This window comes from Amblyomma maculatum, chromosome 9 (genome assembly GCF_055883805.1).
Source record: "Amblyomma maculatum isolate TAMU_Amacu chromosome 9, ASM5588380v1, whole genome shotgun sequence".
Classification (NCBI taxonomy): domain Eukaryota; kingdom Metazoa; phylum Arthropoda; class Arachnida; order Ixodida; family Ixodidae; genus Amblyomma; species Amblyomma maculatum.
This window is the reverse complement of record NC_139352.1, coordinates 51,019,049-51,029,868: the sequence shown is the minus strand read 5'-3', so window position 1 is coordinate 51,029,868 and position 10,820 is coordinate 51,019,049. Positions and strand designations below refer to the sequence as shown.

At 42.5% G+C, this 10,820-nt stretch overlaps 1 long non-coding RNA gene across 1 annotated transcript; it reads left to right on the top strand.

Annotated features, from left to right (window-relative positions):
* Positions 1 to 269: 269 nt before the first annotated feature.
* LOC146179054 (uncharacterized) lies at positions 270 to 3,648 on the top strand. The gene is made up of 3 exons (XR_014700909.1): positions 270 to 1,005; positions 1,479 to 1,559; positions 3,479 to 3,648. It is a non-coding gene; the product is annotated as an uncharacterized LOC146179054 (long non-coding RNA).
* Positions 3,649 to 10,820: the final 7,172 nt, after the last annotated feature.

Below are 10,820 nucleotides of genomic sequence, written 5' to 3'. Positions count from 1 at the left end.
TCAGCTGATGTGGTTTAAACATCTAGTTTTCATTATTTTTGTCGTCACATTTCAACATAACTGTTTGACCGCATTACTTGATTTTTGTAGTGTCTTTAGACTAGAATAAATGGATATTCGATACTGATGCCTCAGCATTCAAGTAGAGGTCGACAGCTTGAATCCCGTGGCCAAATATTGTACCGGATGTTGCTATTACAAATTTTGATTCTGACCAGATGTTTACTTTTTTTTTGTCTTTTGCTTAGATGTACATATGAAGCGGTTATGATAGCCTTAGTCGCATATGTTTACCTTCTTTGCTCATCACAGTGCGCATATTGCAGGCAAATTTGTGACTTACTGTTATTAAAAAGTTGGTAATGTATGTGTTGAAAGCAGTTTACTGATTTAAAGGGCCCAGAAAATAATTTGACTTTCATATGCTAACAATGCATGTCTGTAGATTGTCTCTAAGAATTGAAGCCTACTTTTTAAAGCCGAGCGGGGACCCTTAGTTTAGAGATATATTACATATTTTATTGCCATTCAGCCGTGTGCCAAGTTGAGGGAAGGAGGATCATAATTTTTGCTTTGTTATTTTTTATATTAGACTTTCCTTAATATTGCTTGCAGTTTGGCGATGAGTGGCAAAATACTGATGGTTTTTGCAGTTTTCTAACCTTAGTAAATATTTGTATTTGCTGTTTGCTAATGCCAGTTTTTTTTTTTTTTCAGATATGTACAAAGGCATCAATTGCCTTAGCTTTTGTACAATGATTTTTAATATTCAGTTACTTGAAACATTGAGTAAAATGAATTCTTTATGGCTACCATTCACACAAACTTGCAGTTCTTACATGACGTCAACATGCTGATCAAGAAGGACGGCAAAGAGGCAGTTGAAATTGGCCTTAACAAGACACTTGTCTTGGTTTTGAAGGACACCATTCGTGCAAGAAAAAAAGGACATTGCCCGGGTGCTCGAAGTATGTTCTGAGGGAATGCGTGAAAGGAGAAAGAAGCGTAAGTATTAAGCTGTTTCCTTCTGTTTGCTGCATGTGCTATCTAATTGGCAGTTTTTCGCTAATGCCTACATTTTTGCCATTTTGCATTGCCTTATAGATATACTAAAAACATGGCTGAGCATCAGAAAGAATAATAAAACCATAACTAGCCTGTGCATTTCTTCATATGTAACAATTTTCGCATTAGCTAAATTTAAATTACCTATTGTTCTTCTCCATTGTAATGGTGCAGCCTTTTCGAATCTGTTCAACTAGTAGCAGAGAATTAGGTGATACCTGATTCGAATCTTCACAAGCTTTGCTAATTTTGGCTGTCAGATGTTTGGCTTTCAGTTTGCGTGCCTCTACATGTTTTCAATTTTGTTTATTTGCCTTCCTAAATTAGACAATAAATTATCACCTCAAAACTCGGCTGTCTCTTTTTACCTGCAAGGAGGTACACCATTGTTGTGTTACTTATTTCTATTGTAGATGTACAGACAGTATGCATTCTGCAACTCTTGGCAAACATTGGGAACCAGCCGGGAGCTCTGGATGTTGTTTGTATCATTTGTAAGTTTTCTCTTTGTCATTTGAATATTCAGAAAGCCTACCTTAAACCGACATTATTAGCAAATTTTCTTTGTTTCTAAAATGGTTTAACGTCTAACTTGTAATATGTATTAGTGATTCATAATTCAGATAGAAATACTACACAAGTTTTCATCACAACTGTGAATTCTTTGCTGTGAAAGGATTATTTGCACTGTAAGTACAATCAAAAGCACTTTTAAGAGACTCCTGCCATCACATGCTTACCACGTCGTATTGCATACAAGTTTCACCTGATGAAGCACTGGTAATGTCAAGATTGGTGCAGTGTGCCATTTGACTAAGCACTCTGCTGCAGTGGACCAGCAGTCCTTTATCAGATGGCTATTGCAGGCAGCTTGGTGGGGTTTAGCATTTGCTGGAAAGGGGTCTCTCAACCTGCTCATGCATGCTAGTACCTAACATGTTCCTAATGTCTGGAATATATAATCTGAGACTGCTTCAAGAGAAATATTTGCCACACTGTCTTATCCTACAGGCTTCTGAAGGTGGGTAATGCAGTTTAATAGTTGTTTTAAAAAAGTGCTGTAATTTGCTAGCCAAGTTTGAAATGATGTAATAATTTTAATTCTTCTGAGATTAGGTTTACCACATTGGTTGGGAGAAAATACTGCTGTGTTTCAATGTTCATGCTGTATAAATATAATGCGTTCAACTACAGATGCTAACATTTCATGAATTAACCATGTGGCACTGTCATAGACATTCTCATTTATAGTAAACATTCTCAATAAATCCAAATTGTTATTTTTGCATTTCAAGTTAGTCAACATATTTTTAGTTTTCGAACCTTTAGTATTTCAAAGTGCTCAGACTGCCTGCCGCTATAACGATTACAGCTTCTTGAACACTTGAGCTTCCTGCCGCCTCTTGAGGCTCACCACTGATGTTCTGGATGTCTATGCATACAATGTGCTATGCGTGGAAAATGTTTTAACATGCCATGCTTCAGTGCTGACATTTTTTAGAGCTTCTGCTGTTTGGTTGTTTGGTAATGCTCTGCTGTTGCACATGTAAATGTCGCTCAACTCAAAGCTCCAGTGTACACTTTCACTGAATAATGTGTGATGAAGTTTCAGAGCTGCCACATAGGGCAGCGAGAACACTTTTTCCTTGTTAATAAACCTTAAATGTAAACACTTCAGGAAGCATTGCGATGACCTAGGGCTTGGCTGGTTCATACTTAGCACAAGAAGACGTGCAAAAGTTCAGAAATGCATTGTGTTATGTATACATGCACTTTGTTTTTTTTTTTTGTAGTGCCTCATGACTAAGTATGCTCTTTCTACGTTTTTTTTTTTTTTTGTTGGGTTCTGCAGTATCTACTTGGCCAGTGCAGGGTATGCTGTAGGCCTTGTGTGAAGCCTTCAATTGAGCCAGCTGTTAATATTTTAGTAATAAATACCGTGCTCCAGTGCTGTTTATTGTTTATTTACATTTTTAACTATCATAATAAGCATTCCAGGTGATGTGAAATGAAAAGTTCGTGGGGCAGCATAGAAGTTCTCTAACCCAGGTGCTTTTGATGAGTGTAGCCATTTTTGTTTGATAAAATACCTTGCATAATCTAAAATTACCAAGCAGCAGCATGCTGCATGAATAAAAATGGGTTGACCTTATGTGCTCTCATTTATGACTTGATCAGACTGCTGGCTTTGTGCCTCCTGAACCAACCATAACAGTATACTCTGCATTGTTAATTGTGAGATAACCACCAGTAGTTTCCGATAGGGCCCTTTTCCAGCACACTGCTGTACACTAAAGGGGCATTGGCGTATTCTAAATATAGAGTAGAAAATATGTTGAATTTGCTTTTTGCCAGGTGCAGTGCATAATTATACAGCTGCTCTGTTATGCACTTCTTTCACAATTTTATCAAGGAACAGGAAGAAAAGCCTGCCACGCCGTGCGTCGGATATACTGGGAGCAGCATCAAAGAAGCTGAAGAGCATTTCCCCTTCATTCAGCAGCGGAAGCTTCTTCGAGTCATTGACTCTATACTTAGGGTATTGTTCCAATAATGGGTCGATTTTGGCTGTTCAATCTGACATATGACAATGGGCCGACAATTTGTGCTGCTTTATAGAGCACCTCTTTTTGGGCGTCTGCGTGTCGAAGCCAAGATGCGCTGCTGACGCTTTATTTCATCGCTTAAGGCCGAATTTTATGCAAGCGCACGCGTTGACACTGACAAAGCATAGTATTAATATTGTGTACTGCGATTATTGTTGCATACGACTAAACGTTTTGTTGTTGTTTTTTCAGAAATGTCACCATGCTGTTGTGTTAATTGTTCGGTTCTGTTTTTGAAAAAAATTGTATACTTTGCTGTCTGCATTTGTTGGAACTGTTTTGCTTCTTTCATTTTTTTAGGTATTTACGTACATACCATGTATGTTTTTGCCCGTCTGCTAGGCTCTCGGTGGAGAGTGGCAGTATTGTTAAATAAATGAGGTTCCATAGCGCGCATCAATGAAGAAACAGAACACAAGTGCCCCCTGCCCCCCCCCCCCCTCCACCAGCACCCGAGCACCCACTAGCCCGAACCCTGACCCTTCTATGCCGAATAAAAGACTTCCAGTTTCCTTTTGGGGGACATTTTTTTGTAACATGCTCTGTGAATTTGAAAAAAAAAAAAACAATCATACTGGCATGAGCCATTCGAGATGTCAAAATAATGGCATGCAGCATCTCTTTACATGCTCATTTGGCATTACAGATGGTTAAAAGGAATACCATTAGGCTTGGTTGCAAATGTGCACATAGGAAAACCATTAAGGAACGTGTAGTGGCAAAAGTAATTCCTAATTAGGGAATGCAATATATGGACGCTATCCACACTGATTTTTATCAAGGGGTGTAAGGGTGCAATGCCACTGCTTCCACCCTGCAATAGAGTGTAAAGGTGATGAAAACACCCCAGTGCATTGGCCCCATAGAAGGGTGTTATGACCAACCGAAGCACCATCTTTGAGGGTGTACTGGCACTCTGAAGCCACTTTTTTTCAAGGGTGCATGGGTGTTAGTTATAGACATGCGAAAGCACCTAATAAAGTGTTTTTGTTTTTACAGTGTATGCTTTATCTGCATACATAGTCTCTCATTTGGCTAAAACTCAGGCTTGGGCGCGTTGCTAGTCCACTGCACAAAAGTAGCGCCAATTATTGGGAAGAAGGAAGAACACAAGGATGAGCATTTATTTGGCCCGCTAGCTTTACCTTGCTTGCTCTGCGTTTCCGTCCTTCGTATTGTGCTTTGTGCATGGTACCTTTCTACGTCCTGAATTCTTGTAATGTGTATTTCCTGTCCCTATTTGACTGTGTATTTTTTTTCCTGTTGCGGCGTTCTTCCCTTTTCAGGATCATTAATTTCACAAAAAGAAGTATGGCAATGGTGACGATGACTGAATAATCTTATAAATATTCAAGGGTAGTAAAACATTTCTGATGCGGGCTGAACACTTCATGTGGAATACTTCATGAACGAAATAACGTAGCAGCGCCACACAGAACCCGACAGGAGAGAAAACAAATAAATGTGAAATGTAAGTTTGTGTCTTCTTTCCTGTCATACGTCTCTGGCCCTACTACATTCTTATTTTAACTCAAAGACAGCTTTGGAAGGAGAGTATCGAAGCACAAGGTATTCTACCTTACGCAAGGCACGCCCAAGGACCCTTGTTGCAGTATTTTCCCTTCAACGGAATCCGAGCAGAAGCGGCAGCGTGTAACAAATGGAAACTGGTGGGCATATAGGGCAGCACTGAGTAGATCGTACGCTAAAACCTGTAGGCTACCGTCGCTATCGCGGCATTTTTGTAGCGAAAACTGCACTGGGATAGCTGGAGCGAATTTCGGGGTGCCTAGCCGGAGCCACAACTGTGCATGCGCCGTTACCATGACAACCGGTTACGCCGAGCCGAACCGGTCTCATTGCGGCGCCCGCACGTGACGTCACACTCCGCTATGCTCATCATCGTCGTCAACGCGATCATTCCGGGTGATCATCTGCCTACCGCGCGCAGTTGATAACGTGCGCTTGCAAGATAGACGCGCAAGGGATGGAGAGGCGGACGGCGGGCGCAATTTGTTTCTATTCAAAGAATTGTCATGTGGCATAGAATGGGGCTGTCTATAACTGAAAGTGAGTTATATAGTTTATCGTCTTGGTGAGCTGCATCAGCGGAGACTACGCGAAGACGCATCGACGGACCCAGAAGTCATCGGATGGCGCGAGGCCGCCTGACAACGTGAGAATGAAGCAATGACGGCTAAGCGAGCATCGGAGACGCGTGAAGAGCGCAAAGAACGTCTCGCTAAGCGGTAGCGCCAATTCTCGGATCGGTAAAGACGCCAGTCGCTACCGAACTACTAGCAGAAGAAGACCGTCCAGCGATACAGAGTGTAGTTGAGTCTAATTAGCCATTGATATTTTGTATCAAGTAGAGGCCATCACGTCTAGATTCTGTATTCAAAACTGAGACGGTGGCAAACTGCTTTACAGACCACCTATCGGTCTTCGTGTCTATAAAGCCTAACATTGAATAAACGTGCTTTACACACATCGAAAACGGCGACAGAGCCTCAAATGTTTAACCAATGCAGCTAAACATATCGGATAACTAAGTTCGACCAAGCCAAACCGTATCTTTCGCTACTTATATGTTGGCCTAACTGAGCTAAACCACTCCAAATTCTTCGACATCGCTGAAATCATGTGAATGCCTCCAATTATGACTAAAAAGTAAAAGCTCAGAACTTATATCATGCGCTACAAATCTTTAACACATTCAAGTAATCTAATTTCTCTTCAGTTGAAAAATTCATACATTCTAAACAGAAATAACCCCATGAGGCACATATGCCCTCTAGCGTGCTCCTCATCGGGACCAGCAGGCCTGGGGCAGAAGTTCAAAGCTAAAAGTACGTCCTATGTTCGGCAACGCAGGCCGATTCTCCCTTCAAAACATCCGAAGCCATCGCAGCTACCAAGAATTTAACCGACCTTTACCCTCCATAAATTGCTAACTTCAATACTTCTAGTGCCCCGGTGAAATGTCTTCTGCGATTCCCAATTACATCCCATGAATGTTGCTTGAGGTAGCAGTATACCTCTTTTGCCAACAGCATAGCATTCCGCCTATTTAGTGGCAGAAACCTTTCAAAGTGTTTAAAAAAAAAAAAACCTACTGATATAGGCAGTGCGATAGAGGAGATGTTGCTCCATTTTTTACACCCTTACAGAGTAATCTGTGTTTGAGTGTAAAAGAAGGGTTTGCTGAGCTATGAAACAAAATTCAAAATTCAGCTTGTGATCTGACAGCAAGTGAGAGCAAGTAAGCATATTAATTGTTTCAAAGATGATGCTGAAATTTGCATCGAATAAAAAGGATATGAGATATTCTAGTCGATCATATTCATACCATCAACCAGGTGATCTAAAAATGCTTGGAGTGTAACCAGCCCTTATACATAGCATTCATTGATTACGAAAAAGCATTTGACTCAGTACAAACCTCGGCAGTAATACAGGCATTGCGAAATCAGGGTGTAGACGAGCCGTAGGTGAAAGTTCTGGAAGATATATATAGATGGTGCACAACAACCATAGTTCTGTATAAAGAAAGTAACAAAATTTCTATAAAGAAAGGTGTCTGGCAAGGAGACACGATCTTCCCAGTACTATTCACAGCTTGCTTAGGAGAAGTTCAGAGACTTGGAATGGGAGCCTTGCTAAGTAACTAAAGGGGTGAACTGCAAATAATTATTGATGACCTAGACATGAAAAGTAAAAAAAGTAGGCTTGAAAATCAATATACAGAAGACTAAGGTAACGTTCAATAGCCTAGGAAAGGAACAGCAGTTTACGTTAGGTAGCGAAGCACTGGAAGCAGTAGGCGAATATATCTATTTAGGACAGGTCGTATCCACAGATCCGGGCCATGAAAGGAAAATAACTAGGAGAATAAGATTGGGATGGAGCGCAGTTGGCAAGCACTCGCAGATTATGACTAGCAGCTTACCGGTATCGCTCAAGAGGAAAATATACAACAGTTGCATCTTACCTGTATTTACCTACGGGGCTGAAACGTGGAAGCTAACAAAAAGGGTTCTACTTAAGTTGAGGACAACGCAGAGGGCTATGGAAAGAAAAATGGATAACATTAAGAGATAGGAAGCGTGCAAAGTGGGTCAGAGAAATAACTCAAGTCACTGACATTCTAATGGAAATCAAGAAGAAGAAATGGGCATGGGCAGGGCATGTAGCGCGAAGAAAGGATAACTGATCGTCGCTTAGGGCAACAAACTGGATTCCAAGGGAAGGAAAGCGCAGCAGGGGGCGGCAGAAAATTATGTAGGTGGATGAGGTAAACAAGTTCGCAGGGGTCAAATGGATGCAGCTCGCACAGGACCGGGTTAATTGGAGGAATATGGGAGAGGCCTTCAACCTGCAGTGGGTATATTCAGGTTGAAGGAGATTATGATGATGATGATGATGATGGCAGGGCTGGATTTCTATGATAGCAGGCAGAGGCGTAGCCAGAAATGTTTTTCGGATTGGGGGGGGGGGGGGGGGGGGGATATGCAGCGCTCAGAAAATTTCGGGGCTTTGATGAGTTCTATGACGCGTAGGCTGCAAGAAGAGAGAATTCCGACAGGTATAGTTACGGCCGCAACGCAATCGGAATACCAAGTGTACGCTATAGAGAGTTCGCATGGTTACTTTACACTATCGGAACTCCTTTCAAAATTTCTGTCGATTGTACTGAGTATAGGAAGAATTATTAATACTTTCGATAATGCTACCTATAACTTTATTACCACTGATATTCATTAGTGTCTCCACTATCAATCGGTCTATAGATAGCTCTGATTTGGTTGATAGGGTTTAACGTCCCAAAGCGACTTAGGGTACGAGAGACGCCGTAGTGTAGGGCTCCAAAATTTTCGTTGCCTGAGGTTATTCTACGTGTGCTGACAACGCACAGAACACAGGCCGCCTTGCTTTTCAATTTCACCGAAAAGCGGCGGCTACGGCCGGGGCCTCGCTGCATAGAATGTGATCGGGCTCAGGTTCGGGCACTAATTTTTGTCCTCGACGCTACGCAACGTACTTTGCGAGTGACGTAAGCACTGTGGTGTACGCACAGAATTAGCACTCAAAGCAGGACATAGATATAAGAGCAACTTGAGTTTTCGAAAAATGGCTCGCCACCTTTGCGCAAAGCTTTTAGACTGTAGTATCTGACGGCAGCATTATACGCGTTGAACGGGAAAATTAATTAGAAATTTTATTGCACATTTACTTAACAGCATAATTAATACGTTATGCGGAAGTTGCTCAAGGTATAGCTAAAATTCGGAATTACTCGTCGCAGTTCAGTGCTTTTCTGCAATGTAGAAACGCAGAGAGCGACAGCTCAAAGAGTATCCTCCATATCCCTGCCTCTGCCCTGTCACTTTGTTTGGGCCAGGAAGTAGTTTTAACATGAAACCGCAAAAAACGCAGGACGCGAGAAAGAACTTTATTTTGCTGGCGATACTACGAAGCCAGAGGAAAAGCCTAATACTTTTCATATTGAGACGAAACAGAAGAATACGGCACGTACTTCGTGAACTGCGAGGAAGAAGACGGTGAAAAAGCGAGCTCTGACGTCTGCGGTCAGTCAACCTGTGCGCCATGTTTTGGAAAAGGAAGCGAGGTTCCCTGCCTTCCCGGATTACTGAAGCGTCGGACAGCTTCGCGACAGCGCAGAGCCAACAGGACTCCGACACGCCGACTGTGACACAGGACCGGCAGAACGCCTTGTCGCCCTCGAAAGGCCCGGACATCGATGCCACAGTCGTGGGTAAATGCACTCCCGACGCCCGCCTTGTTCGCCATGAAGTTCCCGCTCCTAGGGAAGCGTCGCGCAGGTCGCCGTCCTCTTCGCCTGGGGTGCGAGATGTGAGTAAGCGAGCAACTACCCTTCGCCGTTTGGTGTTAGGAGCGACGCTCCCAACGGAGCCGTCCTCCTCGTCTCTACCTCGTGGCGGCATGCTGTAAGCCTACCTGATGATGGAATTACGAACGTGAGATATTTATGTAAGTGACATGGCCCTCATGCACAAACCGTACACGACCAATGCACACTACAGCATCATTGCCTAGTACTGGTTTACGCAGAAATGAACATGGTTAGGTCGTATTAGGCCGCTAACAGATAACCTATGATCCGTCAGCGTAACGACGTGGCTTTCAGAAGGAGATAGACCTAGCAGGGGCGTCTAGGAGTCGGGTAGCCAGGTGAGGTTAGGAAGTTAACAGGAACAGCATGGGAGGAGCTAACATGCAACAAGGTTAATGGGAAATTGGAGCGATTTGAAAGGCCTTGGTCCCGCTGTCTCTGATAAGGATTTGATATGACTACTCAGATAATTTAATTTGTTCCCGACATCGCTCATACGAAACCGCATGAAGGATACGAGTCTAAACGACTATACGGATTGGCGTATCAAAATATACGGACTCCGTACAGCGTTGCACACCACATGGTAATCATATGAGAATTGTGCGGGAAGAATATGAATACCAGACGGAGACGATATGAAGAACATGAAGCCTTGTATTCTTTTCCATGCCACATATGCACATCATACGTCCTTAATTTTGTTGAGTGGATCATATGGAATGTTTCAGCAGAGGTGGAGAAAGCTGCGCAGACGTTTTTGGTCAGGACATGCTACATCGGCGTCGATGGTGACGAACTGACGGTGTTCGCGTTTTTCTATTATAAATACCAGTGAGATTAGCCCGTGTAAACAAATCCAGATGCTTCATTGGCGGCTATACTTTGGCGGCTATAGAATAGACTTAACAAAAATTGGCATGCATTTTCAGCAGGCCACTTACGTGTATCTGCATTTCATCTAGTGCTTTCACTGCGCGCCTTTGACAAATCGCGATATTTCTTCCTTCTCCAAAGGCCTATATTTAGAGACTAATTTTACTAAATTGCTTGATAACCAGGAAAATCAATTCTTGAAACAGAAATTAATCAGATTTTGTGGCTGGACTTGCTGCAGGATACATTGCGTTAACGTCCTAATTATGGCAAAAACTTGCTTTCAGGCTCAGAAAAAAAAGGATGTCTCATTGTCTGATCCATTGGGATGACCACTTTCGTCGTGTGATTATTTGTAAGCATAGCAGTGGTCGCACTTGACGTTGACACGCGCCATA